Source organism: Balearica regulorum, chromosome 3 (assembly GCF_011004875.1).
Source record: "Balearica regulorum gibbericeps isolate bBalReg1 chromosome 3, bBalReg1.pri, whole genome shotgun sequence".
Taxonomy (NCBI): domain Eukaryota; kingdom Metazoa; phylum Chordata; class Aves; order Gruiformes; family Gruidae; genus Balearica; species Balearica regulorum.
The window spans coordinates 104,216,671-104,234,421 of NC_046186.1; positions in this window are offsets into that span (position 1 = coordinate 104,216,671).

Genomic DNA, 17,751 nt, shown 5'->3' on the forward strand with positions numbered 1-17,751 from the left:
CATCCACAAATGTACCTGAAATATGTGTTTATCTCTATTTTTAAGAAGTTATGTCAGAAGAAGAAAGAGAAGAGATAGATACCGCCTGTCAGATATTCGCAAAAAAAGGAAAGTGATGGGAAACAGATTGTAGAAAAGAGGCAAACAGAAGGGAGGTTAAGGGATTGCTGCTTTTCCTAGCCCAGGAGAAGAAAGGCAGCCTTTCACAACAGAGGTGCCTGCACCCATTTTTGCTGGCGGTGCTGCCTGAGCAGGTGAAACCTTTACTGGCTCTGCCTTTGCTAACTCCTGGCTTCTGCCTCCCAACCCGCTGTTCAGGTCCTGCTGCTGGAGGGCTGGTTTGTTCCCCTTCTCTACGCCATTTCTGTCCCATAGCTGTCAAGGACACTTCATTTTAAGCACTGTTTGAGCATTTCTTTCAGCCCAGTCATCTTCATTGGTTTCGTTCCACTTCTCTCTCCACCCATATTGCTTAGGGATTGTTAAATCTCATATTAAGTCTTACGAGGTAGTGCCTATGGAAAGGAGGGTCCTCTCACTGTGTTTTAGCTCTCTTTGTTATTGAGTTTTGGTCTTTCCCAGTTCTGTGGGCCCAGAGTTGAACCCAAAGCAATTTGGGCTTTAACAAGCCAAGAGATATATCTATCACCCTGCCCTGTCTCTGTTTCTGTCCCATTTCTCAGTGCCATGGCACTGTCTATATTTTCCTGTGATCCCAGCAGCCCCCCGTGACCAGGCAGCTGCCAGCAGACTTGTCAACTCTTACATGCTATGTGTGAAACTCAATATTTTTTTGCACCTCTAACATACCTGCTGTGCTTTTCTTCTACCCTCATGGGTACAAATCACACCACTCTCATTTAATTCAACTGACATTTTAACCAATATTAAGGTTTTTTCCAGCCTTTTTTTCCCCCATTTTTGTTTTGAGGGAGGGTGGATGACTTTTAGCGTTTGTCACACTGAGATAGAGATGTCAGCCAACATCCAATGCATATCTCCACATATTTGGCAGATGCAGAGTGTAGACTGATCTGCTGGTTGGGACTTTATTCTGAGCACCTACAAGTCTCATGGAAGTGGAAGAAAACAACTTAGGAACAGGTCTAGAGAGAGGAAGCTAGGAGATTGTTGTATTTAATTTACCCCGGCACCTTTTGCCCACAGCAAGCTTAAAGCAATGACATTTAATAATAACCTGAAAACTTGGACCTGTCAAGAAATTGCAGTGGCCCAGTTATACTGCATTTTGGCACTCATTGCTACAAAACACGGTACAAGTGCAACAGTAATAAGTCCTCAGAACTACTCTACAATTTTGTACTTTTAAGGGAATTGGATCATTCCTGTTTTAAATAATACCAATAAAGAAACCTTACACAACACAGTGAACTGGATTGGGAAACTTATATGATTATTAAAAAGCCCGGATTACATTTACCTTACGTCCCCCAGCAGGTTGGGAGGGGGGTGCAGAGGAGAAGCATCTTGCTGCCAAAAGCAATACTCCAACAACAACAGCTTAAGACTGGAGACAGCTAAAGTTACTTCTTTTCATTATTAAAATGTAAATGGTTTGGTTGTCTCTAAGTCCCAGATAAAACAGAGATTTTAGAAGCAGAAGAAAATCCCGAGAAGTGCAGATGCTCCATGGCTTGTTATAAACCTTGGGGACTGTCAAGACTAAGCAAGTTATCATCTCATTTGTTATGGTCCCCAAAAAGCACAAGGGATACAGGAAAGAGGAGGAGGACAAATTTTAAATGGAATTTTGAAGTCACCTTTACAGGAAGTCTCTTCCCTGAGAGAAATTAATTCATGTGGTGAAACTCAAGACAGGTATGCTTTCCAAAAACTGCAGGACATCTCTGATCCACCAAGGAGTGCAATATAATGATGACCTCCATAGGACTGTTTGTAGTAACAGCAGGGGAATTTGGAGGGCAGAGGCCAACATTTTCAATACTTAGTTCACAGGAAATACTGGTATCATGAGAGCATCTCTGAAAAATACCTTCATTGGCTATAAATATTGTTATAACAATATTTTATGAATGAACATAAAATAAATAATATTTATCTTTAACTGAGGTCTGAAGCAAGAACCATATTTCAGAACTTTTCTGAGAGCAAACCAGTAGTAATGCCACACCATGGTGCTCATTTTGTGAATGTATTTAAGTGAAAGATGCCCAGCAAAAGTCCTAATTCAGCAGGGATTGCTCACAAAGAATTCCTGTTGTCAGCAGAGTCTCTTTGACCTGGAATAAAAATCTTCAAAACATTGCTTCTGGCTTTCTTACTTATGGCAAGAATGCTAAAGTTTCAGAAAAATCTCAGGATTCTAGGAATGCCATTTGACATACAAAAGAACAAGCACAAAGGAAAAACAAAGGATCAGAAAATGCATAAGGTTCTATAGGCCAATCTAATCTTTTGTAGACCCATTTGCATTATATCAGCTGTATTCTAAAAAAAGTGAGGGCAAAATAGCATTATTAAAAACCAATAAATATGCATTAATGCAAAATAAAGGAGACACAGTAGTTATCAGTGACTTACAAATCCATTTCTCAGTAGGCTAAGTTGCCACTTACCACAAAAAGAAATACTTTCTTCAAAAAATTTTCAATTTGGCAGTTCTGTGAGGTGCTATCAGACTAAAGAACATTTAACTTATCCAAAACTTGCTCAAATCTGGCCTCTCTCTATTGTGAGAGAGTATCTACTGTAACGATATGATATGTAATGAGTTTATGAATCCTGGCCCATATGTAGAAGGCAAATAACTACATCACAAAACCACCGTTGTTACCATGACCCCTTGACTGTTAACTTTGCCCAAAACAGGGGACTGAATGAGTGCAGACACCCTCAGAGGTGTTTCCAGGTCACATCAGAAGGATATTTCTATTGCAATATTAGAAAACTAACACTGCTGTGTATCACTAAAGTCAATGAAGCCTTAAACTCTTTGCTGTCATGAGAAGGGATAAATTGAGGAAAATGAGTAAATACCTTCTTGTAGTAAGGCCCGTATATAGCTCTTTTGACTTCAGTGGACCATATTGCAAAGAAAGAGGCTGGGTTTTCTAAAATACTTCATGTGTGAGATGTATCAATGCCAGAGCTCCTACATGAGTTGTATATTGTGCATTACATTATAGAAATGGGACAACAGAAGGATGACATTGTCACTTGCTGACACTAGAACGTAGCAATTGACAAATATTTATGTATCTATATCTTACCTTCATGACTGGCTTTGAAATATGAACTATAACAATATTCAAATATATCAGTATTTAACATTTGAACTAAACTTAGCATGTCTACTTCAGGACATCTGCACCTGTAATTGTGTGTTTGAACGGAGAAAAGAAAGTTGAGAAATGGTTTTGCCTGATAGAAATCTGGCCAAAATTTGTCTTCTTCCCTGGCAGTACATGAAAAATTTTTTCTATTTGATGACTAGATCCATGCTGACATTCAATTATTTGGCATATTGGCTATATAGTGGTGCAGGGCTAATTTCTGGCAATTAATTTGGTTGACCTATTTATTTACCTTTCATACCTATTTATTCACCTTTCATACCTATTTATTCCTCTTTGTACCACACTTATGGAAACACATTGAACAGAAAGGCCTCCAAAGTAATCAAGCACATTTACCTGAATTGTCTCTTGAGGCAATGTCTGTTGAACACCATGAATCCAGTCTAAGTGTTCATTCACAATGTTTGCATTCATGGCTCATTTTTGACATGTTGGCTTCAGTGCATGAGGCTGACATAAATTAGCATATCAATGCAAGTTCTTGCCTTCAGCACCCATTGTTTGAATCTCTTCTACCTTAATACCATGTTACAGTGATGAGTGTGTTACTTCTACAGACAGGTTCTCTAAACCTACAAGCATCCTATTACTTAAGCTACGAGTCTCTTCACAACAAAAATATTTCTTGACTTCATCTGTACTCAGTGTATATTTAAAGACAGTTCCTCAGTTTCTGGAGCTTTTGTTGAGTGGAAATGTTTTGCCAAGTCCTGAGAATTATGTTATCTTTCTACTGATTGTCATGTGTCTTTCTGCCATGGAGACCTTCTTCATGAGCAAAGTAGTTATGACCATGCATGTTACCATTCAAGTCATGCACTTGCTGCAGCTCAGGTTTTCCAGTTGGAGCACAACACCCAGGTTCTCTCATCAGATGCACCAGGGATAACACTTGCTTCGCTTAAGGAAAAGGCACCTTACAAAAAATCTATTCATAACCTCTCACCAGAGTACACATACGTGAACACAGGAGCATGAACTGAGTCACGACCTCCAACCTTTCACATGAAAGTTGTCAGCACTGCTTATATGTGTTTATTTTAAGCCTACATATCTACAGTACATATTGAAAGTTTTATATATACATGTGTCTGGCAGAGTAAGAATTGAAAACCAAAAAATAAAAAAAAAGGTAATCCTCATAGTCTTTTTTTTTTTCTTTCCCTGAAGCACAAAGATGCTTAGTTTGATTTAGGAAGACCCAGTTTAAAAAGCCACTGAGAGTTTATGATGAACTCACATTTTAGAAAGTTTAGAAGAACCTAAAGCCAGAGGATTGATTGAAAAGGTAATGTCTATTTCCTCACCCAACATAGTGTAGACAATTTCCTCACTAGAGAAATTGCCCCCGGCTAAAGTGACACAACTGAGTAAAACGCTGAATGCAAAGGACATGCGAATGTGGACTGAGAGTTTTCAGATCCTGTCTCTTTTCAGCCTTCAACTGAAATCAGCTGTTTCATAATCTCAGTGTAAATCTTCCAGTATCTATGTAAACATCAGAGTATGTACTATGATAAAATAATTGAATAAAGTTATATTTTTGACAGAATGTCTAAGATTTTTTTCCCTATGTGAATAAATGTATTTTACGGAATTTTAAAATAGTAAATTTATTCATTGAAACCTTTTATTTGCTAGCATATATAAACATGTCAAGATGAAGTGATAAGCTGGACAGTCTGCCAACTGTCACTTTGGTTGTGATTTTTATTTTTCACATATAAGTCTTAATGATGAAAAATGTAGACTGGCAAGAAGTTCCCTTGGATCCAAGAAATCCACATGAGATACAAAAGCATCACTGACAATGGGGGGAAAAAAAAAAAAGAATAGCAATACAACTTTAGGTTTTTGAGAGCTGCTAATCTTTGAGCTGTGGGAACACTTACCATCCTTTATCAGGTGCAATTAACATTACTAGTCTGAGAGCCTGTTGTCCATTTATCCTGTGTATTGTATGAATTTCTAGTCCCATTGTCTTGAAAAATTGACTTACAGAGTTCAAAAATGTACAAAGAATGGAAGCAAGGCTGGACAAAGCATATCGTGTGTTTTGCAAAAGGAATGACTGAACTGAGCAGGACTTCTCAGGCTGGAAGGAAGATTACTGAGGGAGCTACAACAGAGATCTACAGACTCATGGGCTGTACTAGGCAAGTGTTTGGAGAGCCGTTACCAGTGTTTCACATCATACCAGAATAAGATTACACCACATGAAGATATCTGGTATCTACCTCAAACTAAATGAAGATATTTTTCAAATATGCAGGAAGGCTGTGGAGCCACTATTTTGATTCATAATGAATAATTATATAATATAATAAATAATTGGATAAATTATTTGGCAGAGGTTTTATAATTTTTGCCAAACAACCCACAGTTTAGCTTTCAGGATGACCAGTGTTATCATTCCTGTTTGTGTCCTGCCTCCTGTTCTGTTTTCAAAGCAGTAGAAGACTGTGCTTATGCTTGAGAAGAAGAGCCTTAATTTAAATTCACTTAAATCAGGTATATCTCCACTGAACACCATGGCCCAGATCTCAAGTCTTGGTGTTGTTTTGGTTACAATGGGTGTAGACATGTGAAAAAAAAGGCTAAGATTTTTTTTTTCAGCCAACACTGGAGTAGACAAGACCACAAAGGGGAGCATATTGGAGCAAGATAGAATTGCATAGCATGGTGAGACAGCTCTTGGCTGTGTCTGCTGGTCTGGAGGCTGGTCTCCACTCTGAGGTTGGACCTCAAAAAGTCATAGCTATCTAAAAGCCCTTCCTAGAAGAACAGGCCGACCAAAGTTAGGCAGATGTACACTGTGCATAAGTGGGTCAGAAATAGTTCTACCCCTGTGGCCAGTGAGAGGTGGTGCAGGAGGATGGTCACCCCACAGCTTTGTCCAGTCTTCTGCAAATGCCGGAGGTGGTATAATCCTCTCACAAGGATATCACAGAATGCAAGACACTTGCTGAAAGCTTTTCTCAGAAGCCTATTCACAAGAAATCAGACAAAATGAATGGATATCTGATCCTGCACTTCTTAGTACCTCACAGCAGAAAAATTCCTCAAATCAATAATGCTTTTTTCAACTTCTTCCCCCCCTCATCTCCTCAAGACACAGTATGGTCTTGGCTGTGTTGTATGAATCTGCACCCAGATGTCAAACTCACAGAGAAGATACAGATGGAAGGCTCCGTCCGGGAGCCTGGTTTGGCCCCGTGTAGAAGTATGAACCACTTGTAACCTTCAGATCTGCATTTCCATTTCAACATTAGCAGATGTGTGAAGCTGCAATTTCATTTTTAAATTCCTTTATTTCTTGAAGACAAACTATCCTGCTAGCTGGACGTCAGGCTTCTGCCTCCCTGGAAGGAGAGAGCTGCAGTGGAGGTCCACTGAAAGCAGCTGCGTGTTGCTAACCTCCACACCATCTTGGAGAGGACAGGGACGGGCAGGGTGGGTGGTGAGCAGGCAGTTCCCTGCAGCAGCACTAAACCTCCCCATTGCAAGAGATTTGAGCAGCAGCGTGCTCTGTCTTAGACAAAGGGTGCCAAGAAATACACTACACCGAGGCTGGTTATATTTCAGTAAGACCAGTTGGGGTACCTTTACCTTCAGAAACGGGGATGGTAGAAATATGTGAAAGTTTAATTGGTTGCCTCTCTCCCTAATGCCCTTGCCATGTTAACAGAAGAAGGAGGGTTCAGCTTGAGTTCATTAGCTTGGGATAAACAGTTGACAAAATCCTAGCAAAGACAAGACAGTTTGTTATTCTCAAATGAGTTAGCAATTGAGCTTTCCCAACACTCCTGTGAGGAAAATATTATTACACTTGCTTTGAAGAGTAGAGAACTGAAATGAAATTATTTCACCATCAACTACATCTGAAGTACTATTTTTTCCCATTACCATGGACTGTACATCTATTTCTCCAGAGCAAAGTGAGATTAAAAAGCTGCCAAATCAGAATGTAGGGCCACCATCTCTGGTGGTATAAACTGGTAAATTTACACTGAAGTAAACGTCAAAATGGAGCCGGTAGTGTTTTGCACTCATTTTGTATAGGTTGAATAACAGTACAAGGTGCAAGGCAACAGAGGATCAGTCCCCTGATTCCTAAAGGAGTCAGAAATGCTAAGCAGGACTGGGATCCACTGCGACGGTAAAACGGAGCCTGGGGAATTCCCCAAATCATAGATCCTCAAATGTCAGAGGATTTGTTGGGAAGTTATGGTCATTCATGTTTAAGTTCTCCTTGGTTGCTCTGGAGCTAGGCTATGATACACTTCTCCAAGAGTGCTTAGCTCATACCCCCTTCAGAGAATGAAACTATATCCCAAATTGAATAAACACTTCCAGCTAAACAGATACAGGTGAGTTACACGCACAGGTACATTCTCTATATATGCAAATTTCAGCAATCTAAAGCAGAGCTCCTGTCCAAAGCATCAACAAGAGGCAGCCACTGGATGCACAGCAAAGCTTTATTTTCCCAGGGCAGCTTTCCATATGAATACCTTGTACTATCCTAGAGAGACCTTTTTCTGCTGAGAATATATTTTGGTGTGAGCTCTTCCACACAGGATTTTGTATAATCAGGTTATATTCCCTAAATAGTTATCACCTCTGTAGAATATAAACAAAAGAAAATAGAAGACAGTTCCAGATCCCTTGAAGACTCTTGTATCTCCCAAGAGCTGTGACATCTGAGTGTATTCAGTATCAATTATGAAATTTAGGTGGAAAGCACTATGGTCAGCAAGGCCAAAGAGAATTCAATTATTGGTACAGCTGCATTAAAGGCCCACCCATAAATTACTTAAGTGGACTCTAACAATTACGAAAACTAATGAGAATAATCTTAAATGGAAAGGAACAATCTTATATCATTTTAACATTTTAATCATAAAAATAATATAAAAAAAAGCTTTTTATCACTGAAGAAATTCTGGGTCCTCAGCTAACTTCAACTTTGTTGAATTTAATGACATAGCTGAAAAGCTGACAAAGTCGAAGTAAAGTTAAACTGTTGTTTGCCATGTCTTTTGTCTTCAAGCCACAGTACTTTGGACGACAGAGTAGAAAAGCACATACTGCAAGGGCAAGAATGATTATTAGCAGTCAAGAACTCACCTGGGCACTGATGATGAATCTTAGGTCTACTGGACAGTGAAAGATCAGCCTTTCCACTGAAATTCTCCATGCATGCTGAACTCCCTGACAGCACAAAACAAACAAGCAGCATTTCTTAAAAAATTAAAAGACTTACTCTTCTTTAAAAAAGACAATTGAGATGCAATAAGGAATGAATCTGCCTCTGGAAATAGACAGCTTTGTGGTATGGTAACCTTCTTACTTGAAAACAGTTCTTAGCTTCAAGAAGGTGAGCTAGGTTCCAGGTGTAGAAACATCTTTCCAAGTTTTCTCAGGAGCTTGGACTCAATTTACAGGTGAAACAAGACACGTAAACCTGCACTTGAGGCAGAAATTATTGGCTCAGCACACACTTTGTATGTGTTGACGTTTACTGCATGGTCAATATCTCTGAAATCCAGACTTTCAATGGAGCTTTTATTATTTATAGCAGTAAAGGAAGAATAAGTCTACGCATAACTATGTTTTCTCTCCATTTGGTTCCTTCTATGTTTGGGCATTTAATTTGGGGGAACAGTGTTGAAAGTCATCTTTCCCGGCAGTGTGAGAGGTGAAAAGTGATAATCGTTGTCTCTGTGAAAATGTAGAGGGACCAGTCTTGTGTCTTCTCTCTATCCAATGCATCTATCCAAAAGTCAGCTAGAGTCTGGTCTCTTTGAAAATGGCGAGGAGTAGCAATGTGAATTTCTTTGTTGCCCATCTTTTCTGGTTGACAATCATACAGCATTAAGTTATAAAATACTGCAGACCAAGCATCTGTGTGGCTGGCAGCAACATTTTGCAGTTTACTCCTGGAGAGGAAGTGAGGGGCTTCAATCTACCCCTTTTTTCATTTCTCATCACCAACTGGATAGGTGCTGCCCATGCAACAGGTGCCAAGAGATCATCAGTGGAGGACAGCCTTGCCCTACCACACATCACACTGAGGATGCTTTCCCAGTCAGAAGGATGAAGGCTGAACCAGGACAGCTGGGTCCAGGGCAAATAACTGAGGCCAAGAGGCTATCCGGCCTCTAGGAGGCAGGAGTACCAGGCTTAGAAGACGTGATGTAGACTTATTATTTTATTTATTATTATGTCTTATAATTACTATTTCCCTTCCACATCAGAGTTTGCACAAACACTTTGCTTCGCTGTATTGTTTAACCTGTTGCAGAATCAATATTCTTAGCCTGTCTGGCATTATGCAATTATATGTGCACAGGTAATTTCAGCTGGATTCCATCCAAAAATATGGAAACCCTTTCCTTGTCTGTTATACAGAATCATAATTTTAAAATATTTACACTTCTTTTTTTTTTTTACTGGAAAGTTAGGCTTTTATTCCCTTAAGGTTTCTAACCATGTATTGATGAAGGCATAAATGTTCATCTGTAAATTAATTCACTCATTAAATAAAACATTTTTATTGCTTTTGATACCAATATCAGATTCTCACATGTATGTAGCAGATTCCTGCCCTTTCTCTAAGAAGTGAACTGAACATAAGTCACATCTGGAAATTCATTACTGGGTTTACAAATCTGAGACAAATTCACTACCTCTGCCCTTTCTGAAATGATAATGTACAGATCTTGGACCAGATCCAAAACACAGGTAAATCAGTGGAAAAATGTCTGTTGACTTTCAATGTAATTTTAGATCAGGCCCATGGCAAATATGAGAGAATGCGTCCAGTGATCTCCCTCATAACATTAATGAAGAAAGACAACATGAATATATCTCATTACATAACAGATTGCTAAAGCCTAAACTGCAGCACTCATTGCTTTACTTAAAACTTGCTCAATTTTACTTCATTCTTAGCTCTTGTGAAGGGAGGATTAGGATAGTTTTTGAACGCTAGTATATTTAAGCGCATATATGCTCCCGAACAGTGGTATTCAGAAGCACGGCTCAGTAGAAGCATATTTCTCATCCATTTCTGCTTTTGCTGGTCTTAAATCTTTTAAAACTCGTGCTTCAGGGTTTCAGCCTGTCTTGAACAATTAGAAATCAAGCTGGCCCTTAGTCGAAGGCAGAAAACAAGACCGCTTCACACCTTCTTATTTATTCTCTCCGCTGGCCACTGTCATAGACACAGCAGTGGACTAGACAGACCTTGGGCTTGAACCAGCGGGACAGTTCCTATGGTGTCTGCTTAATAATCCGTTTTTCATTCTATTACAATGTAAACTGCATTTGCTTATTGCTGATATTTTCAAGGCAGCAGCTGCTACTGCTACTGAAATCAAACATCTCATTTCCAAGGGCATTCTGGGGCTGGGAAAAAACCCAAAGGAATGGAAAGCATTTGACTCTCCTGTCTATGTGGAAAGGAGAACTGGGTGATGTTTTTCACCATCTCAAAAAAAAGAGGCAAAAAAGGACTTCTGCCTGAAGTGCGTGTTGCCAGCACCAGTTGGCCCCCTCAGGCAGAATTAGATAAGATGCAGCTGTAGCTGTCCCAGCTGCAGAGTTTCCTTTTGGCATTAAATGCACAGGCAGCCGGTACAGTGAACTTACCAGGCTGGAAGGTGGATACAACAAAGATAAAACATAAGGAGGAAACGATAAATAAAACCACTGTTCAATGGCAAAGCATTGCAATCACACTATACACTCCGTAACAGGGAACTACTTCTTAAGGGGATCAACCTTAACTTCTTCTTAAGGGGGCAACCTGGCCTAGTGGAGGGTGTCCTTGCCCACCAGGGGATGGAACTGGATGATCTTTGAGGTCCCTTCCAACCCAAACCATTCTGTGATTCTATGATTCTATGAACAAAGACTTGCCTACCACACATTATTCCGTTCTTGAGGAGCTTCTCTGCACAAGGAAATGCCAGTCTTCTCTCTGTCTTCTCTTTCAACCCTGTCCAATTTTATGAATAGTCTTTTATTTTTTCTCTACTAAAAAAAAAAGTTTACATGCTGCAGAAAAGAAAGTGTGGGTCTTTGTTATTAATGTTGTAGAAATACAAATATGTCCACCTAAGAAAGGAGTCTTCATTAACTCCCACAGCCCAGAAAATTAAGGCACGGCTCATCAGGATCTGCGCTTGCTGTTGGCTAAATTGCAAGGGACTAGTTGAGTTGCTGGGGTTCATAATGCTGATAGAGCGGTTTCCACGTGAATGAAGGATAAACAGCGATTAATTTCAGCCAATAAATAATGGTTTGAGGCCCACATTGAAAGAGGAACAATTACTTTTCCATTTTTCCTGCCAAATGAGCTGATAAGAGAAAACAGGGGAGTTGGCCACGTAAATCAGTCTTAATTTTATCTTCCCCATTAAAAAGCAGCCATTAAGACCATCTTCGGCTCATTTCATCCTCTTCTTGTTTCACTTTTTCAATTTGCACAAAAGGGGGGAGTTTGCTCGTCATAAAATTTCACTTTGGCCAACCTATCATTTGCATCTGAGCCAATAAATAGCAATTAGCATAAACATTTAAATCAAGAACTGGAACAAATTCTTGTTCCCCAGCAAGCTGTTAAATTACTGTATTTCACTATATATAAGAAGCGTTAGAAACAAGATCTGCTGGGCACAATTATCCCTTTCAAACAAGACATGCTTGAAAAAAAAAAAAAAAAGACATAGCTTGCTGGGCAACCTTCTTGCTCATAGCCAATGAGCTTAATCAACACAGAGAGAAGCTGTACTATTAATGATGTTCAACAAAGCCCTGTTTCAAGCTTTCCATCTAAAGGGATTTATTTGATCTTTATCCAAAATATATTCCCCAGGAATTAATTTAACTTGCACTGATGATAAATCATCAAACTTAATTTTTTCTTGTACATTTTTCTCACTTTGCTAAAACGTGAATATCTTTATGTACTGGTGAGCCTAAGGTTTGCAAATCTTGCTTTCTTGCAGCATATTAATTATGTCAACACATATTCAGTGAGCACGACTCTGACTTGCTTACGATGTGGTAAATCAGCAATGTAAATGCCAAAATAACTCCAGTGTGTGCAAACCACTCAAAATACGGTAAGAAGGAGGCTCAGACAGACTCCTTTTCTTTTACATACATTCTCTTTGACTTGCAAGAATATTTAAACTCTTGCGCAACATTCTTCTTCCTCATAGACTACAACAGAAAGTAAGTGGAGCTATTTCCATTTTGCAGTTGGGGAATCTAGAGCACAGACATTAAATGACTTGCCAAAGATCATAGAGGAACTCTGAAATGCAGCCACAGTACTTGGGCCTCAAATATACACCTTGCTCTAGGTTTAATTCTTTCTAATGTATATGCTGAGAAAATTGATGACAGATATAAATCAATTCTCCCCTAAGGTTTTCTAGGATCCTTCTGAACATGACCTATACAGACTACTTTCTAAAGGGGAGGTATTTTGAAGATAGATGACAAAGCAGTAAACTTTTTGCACACTGAACTGTACAGGTAAGATAGAACCTCAGAGTAATTCAGTGTAATTCTCTAAAATACACTAATTTTAGTGAATGTGAGCTACTGATGAAGATGGCTTTAATTGTGGGTTGGGTTTTTTTTTAGATTGGCTTGTTGGGTGGGAGTCAGTACAGTGAAAAGAAGAAGAAAGATGAAAATCAACACAAAAGGAGCAGCAGAACAGAGCCTTTGCTCAGGTGTTCAAGAATTCTGAAGTGCTGGCTGGGGACAAATGCTGAAACTGCTCCAGTGTGCTGTTGCAGTCACTCTCTGTCCTTTACCTCTTACCCAAAGCTCTTCACTCGTAAGGAGAAACTGCACCTAAATGTCTATGGGAGAGCTCTCCTTCCAATGTAGCACAGGGTAATTTTTTCTGTTGTTCAGTTTTCTAAAACTACAGCAAAAATAATAATTTTAAAAAGTTATTATACTACGGATAATTTCTGGGTCACTGCACAAAGACAGGGAAAAGCTTCCAAGACTTTGCTTGTGTCTTATCCCACCAAATGCCAATGCTTGTTCTTGGATCTAGTCTACATCGAAACTCACATTCAGATAACAGACAAGGTTACGTCTTTTACTCCAGTGAATTTCTGATTGAAAGTCTCTCTGAGGACAACCTTGTTTTGGATTGATTGCCTTGTTTGAGGTTTATAGTAAAACAGGTTGAATTCTTCCTGGGTACATGTTTCTTGTAGCCTGTGTGTTAGTATCAAGAAGTAAAATGGTTTTGTATTTCAATAGCATATTCCACTCAAGGATCTGATAAGTGAGTAAGTATTATTGTCCCCTCTTTATGAACATAAAGACTGAGAACTTATTTACAGACAGAAGTGCATTATTTCAACTGACAGTGTTAATTAAACCAGTTTAGTAAAACTAATACAAAAATCTCTTCAGAATCATACTATGGTGTGGATGAGGTTACATTGTCATAAAAGTCACTTGAGAAATAATATACTAACATCCACGTGTGGCATTATACCAAGTTGATTAAATTATTTGTAAAACAGAGATGACATCATTTCTAGGTGTAAACAGAATTTGTAAATCATGATAGGTTCAGTGATTTGATGTAAGGCCGTAGAGTAGCAGATTCATATCCAAGACCTGCATACAGAAGGTTTGTTAATATGGTAATTTTCTACCTTACAGAGCAGTTGATGAATAGACACATGGTATAACCCTGGAACTTTTCTCTTTCCATAAAACAAGTATTGTGACCATCTCTTACTAGTGCGTCTATCTTTAATGTAGCAGGATAATAAACATAGGTGAAAAGAAATATTAGAGTAACCCTAACAAATTATTAATAATCATTAGGTTTATTTTAGGCAAAGCTTATCCAAGAATCTGAGGTTTAGGTATAAAATTCAGAGGTGCAGTTCTGTAAAATGGATGGGGATAATATTTGTGTAAGTAAGAAAATAACAATTCTGATTTTTTTTTTTTTTTCCTGGAGAATTTGAACAAAATTAAGTGTGGATGTAATACAAAAGTGGAAGTCTCATGTACACTTGGTTGAAGAGCAGCAAATAAAAAAGGAGAGAACATAACTGAGGGACATTTGTATTCTGAAGCTGTGTACTCCAAAGACAGAATAAACAAAAGGAAAAAATAGGGAAGAAATATGTCCAGTATGTCCAGTATTTTAAATTGAATCAGTTCTGTAATGCTGTAATAATTGCAATGTCATGATTTTACATGGCAGCAATCACAGAAGCAGAAATATCAGAAACAGGAGCAGTACTGAGACTTGAGGGACAACGTGAGATGTCTGAGAAGTATTGTTCAGAATTTTGCTTTATGTTTAACAATATTTAGGAGTGTGAAACTAAGACTGCAAGTCATATATTCTAACAATATTTAGAAAAAATTGCAATGGATATTTTTTGAGAATAAATAAAAGACTATCACCATGAATCAATTCAAACAGAGGAAATATGTCATCCAGTTTTATAAAACTGTTTAAGTTCTTTCAAAGCTTTCATGAAATACAGACTGGGAAGGCATCTATCAAAGTCAGAGATTCACTACCATCTTCATGGTGTCTGAATTACAATTCAACCATTAGTTGTTAAATTGATGTTTTATTTCAGATCTAGAAATTGTTTTTATTATTTTAATTGATTTATAATTCCATAATGCAGAGAATAGTAATTTGATAAAACAGCTTAAACTTTAGTCTGTGCTGAACAATCACAGTTTTATTAAAAAAAAAAATTCAAAAGTGAAACAAATCTTTTCCACAAAATATGGATTGACAGAAAGAGATTAATCCATTGTTTCCCTGTACATTTAAAAATCTTTCATGTGCAAATTAAATGTAAAGTACATACAAAATCTAAAATATTGGAAAAGTAATATCTCAATGATCCCAAGAAGTTGGCCTTTCTTCTATTTGAGTTAAATTTGTAGTGCAAAGAAATCACATATTTTTGTAAGAAAGTGGGGAAAAACTAAAATTAAAATGCTTTACTCATTTTTCCCAGTCTGACATATCATTTAGGATAGGGGGAGAATTTGGACAATTAAATACAAAGTTGACGTGGTGAGTTTTCAAATTGTTCTCAAATTCTATCCCAGTGCATGACAAACCAAATATTTCATCAACAAAGTAGAAATAATAACCCTCACAACTTAGGGAATATTCAGACTGTGATAACCAGCTACGAAAACTTTGGTCATGAATCACATCTTTGAAAACGTAAAGATTGTAAATAAACCTGTTAATTCAATGTAGAAAATTACCAAAATAAATAAAATGCCCTCAAAAGTGCTGTTGGTTTTCTGCACTGGCGGATGCTCGGAGCGGTTGAGGTGAAAATGGAAGCCATGGGCCAGGAACGGGCATTGCTGTGTCCTGCCAGGCTGCGGGCGCATGCGGGTAGCCAGACGTACGTGTTCCCTTCTCCTGCGGATGCTCCTGTCATTCTGGGTCATAAGGAAGCGGACTGTACTGGAATGGTAGACAAAATAGGTTTAAAGGAGCATTTCATAGGGAAATTTAGCTTTTTTTTAATTTGGGAAGTGAAGCAGGATGTTGCTCACTGTGATATTTGTGTCTGAACAACAGCTTTTTGATGAAAAGTAAATATTCACACAGAATAACAGAATGGTTAACAGAGTCTTGTCCTGGTATGGCAGTCAGGCATAGTGTTTCTTTTATCTGACCTGGAATTACTTGGATCCTTTTTTTTGAGGTCTTTAATCTCTTTTCATAAAAATACTTCTAAATTAAATGTCTGTTTCAGAATAAAAGGACAGTATCTCTTCCCTCAAAGATGAAACCAAAATCTTACAAGTTTGGGGTTTTTTTTTTAATTTTTGCTTTACTTTTTGTTAATTTTTTCCAGCTGCAACAATTTAATGAATTTGACATGAATTTTAAAGAATTTGACTGACCACCTTCTGAAAATGTTTAGGCTATTGAAGATTGAACTTAATGGCTTTATGCAGTTAAGAAAAAAATCTAATTTTGTGTGTGTGTGTCTGCACAGATTATAAAGTGACATAAAGGACATACGAAGGACTGGCATGTAAATAATCGCATATATATAAGGGGGTCTATGCAGAGAGAGACTGACATGTCTTTGTGCTTGTGTGATTCAGACTTCAGGTGAGTGCTGTAATGCAAAGGCAGCCTAACACTTTCATGGTACAGCTTTTCTCTATGAGTAAACGGAAGGCAAGGCAAGGTCTAGTCTTTTGTATCAGCTGGGAACATGCTGATAAAAAGCAACAATATCCCTGAAAAAACTTTGCTGTTATTTCAGTAAGTAAAAATTAAAATTTTGACCTTATTTTGTCCTTTTAAAATTTACACTGGCTCTTGAGTAGTATAAGGTTCTCCATAGCAGAAATGGATCAGACAGACTCCAAACATCTATGGCTGAGCAGAATTAAACATCAGAAGAAGGCTGTACTCATTTTAACGGAGGAGGAGATCCATGGGACTTCAATTTAAGTGTGAATGTGCACGATGTTTGAATTTGTTCAAAGCTAAGATTTTAGCTGATCTCTCCCTCTCTGTCTATCCTTAATGCACAGAAGAAAACTGTTAAATTCTTTCACTATTGTCAGGAGGCAGCGGCGGGGTTCTGTGTAGGTAAGAATATATGTCAACCTGGCAATAAAATCATGGAATGATTCTGACGTATTTAATGAAGAAGGCAGATGAACCAGTGGTTAAAACCCCCAACTCTTCATTGCCATATCAAATGTAAGAATATCCTCAAAAGATGAGGCAGGTAGACAATATATTCGAGGTTTTTAAGGACAGGCAATAGAAAGTCTTTATCTTGAAACACAGAAAAAGAGCTGTGAAGGCTATAATTTGAAAAGTCCCTTAGTAAACACCCTAAGTTTTATATCTTCTTTTCAAAGACATTTGGAAACTTTGGAATTTCCTACATCAACATGAAAAATTAGGTGGATGTTTTTAAATCTCGTAGACATTTTTTGAAAGATTATTAGGAATAAATTTCCTTGGAAAATGAAGATAGTACCTCATTTGCACAATTGAATATGACAGTTAAAGTGGATTTACACCAGTGTAAAAGGAATTTGACTTTTCCCTTGTTCTCTGCTGTAATTACCTGATGGCACAGCATTTTATGGGAAGGCATGTTCACATATTATATCTGTCTTTCATTCGTTGAAGTATTGTCTAAATTCACAGCTGTTATTCAGCTCCTCCTCTATTCTGTACAAAGGCAATAAGGGGAAAATTTTGACCATCCAACCTATTCCTTCCCACCGAAGAAAAAAGCAGCTTTTACAAAAGAACTGTCACACGTATAGCATCAAGGCAGGTTCAGAAATGGTTCAGAAGTGGTCTGGACCTAGCAGGACA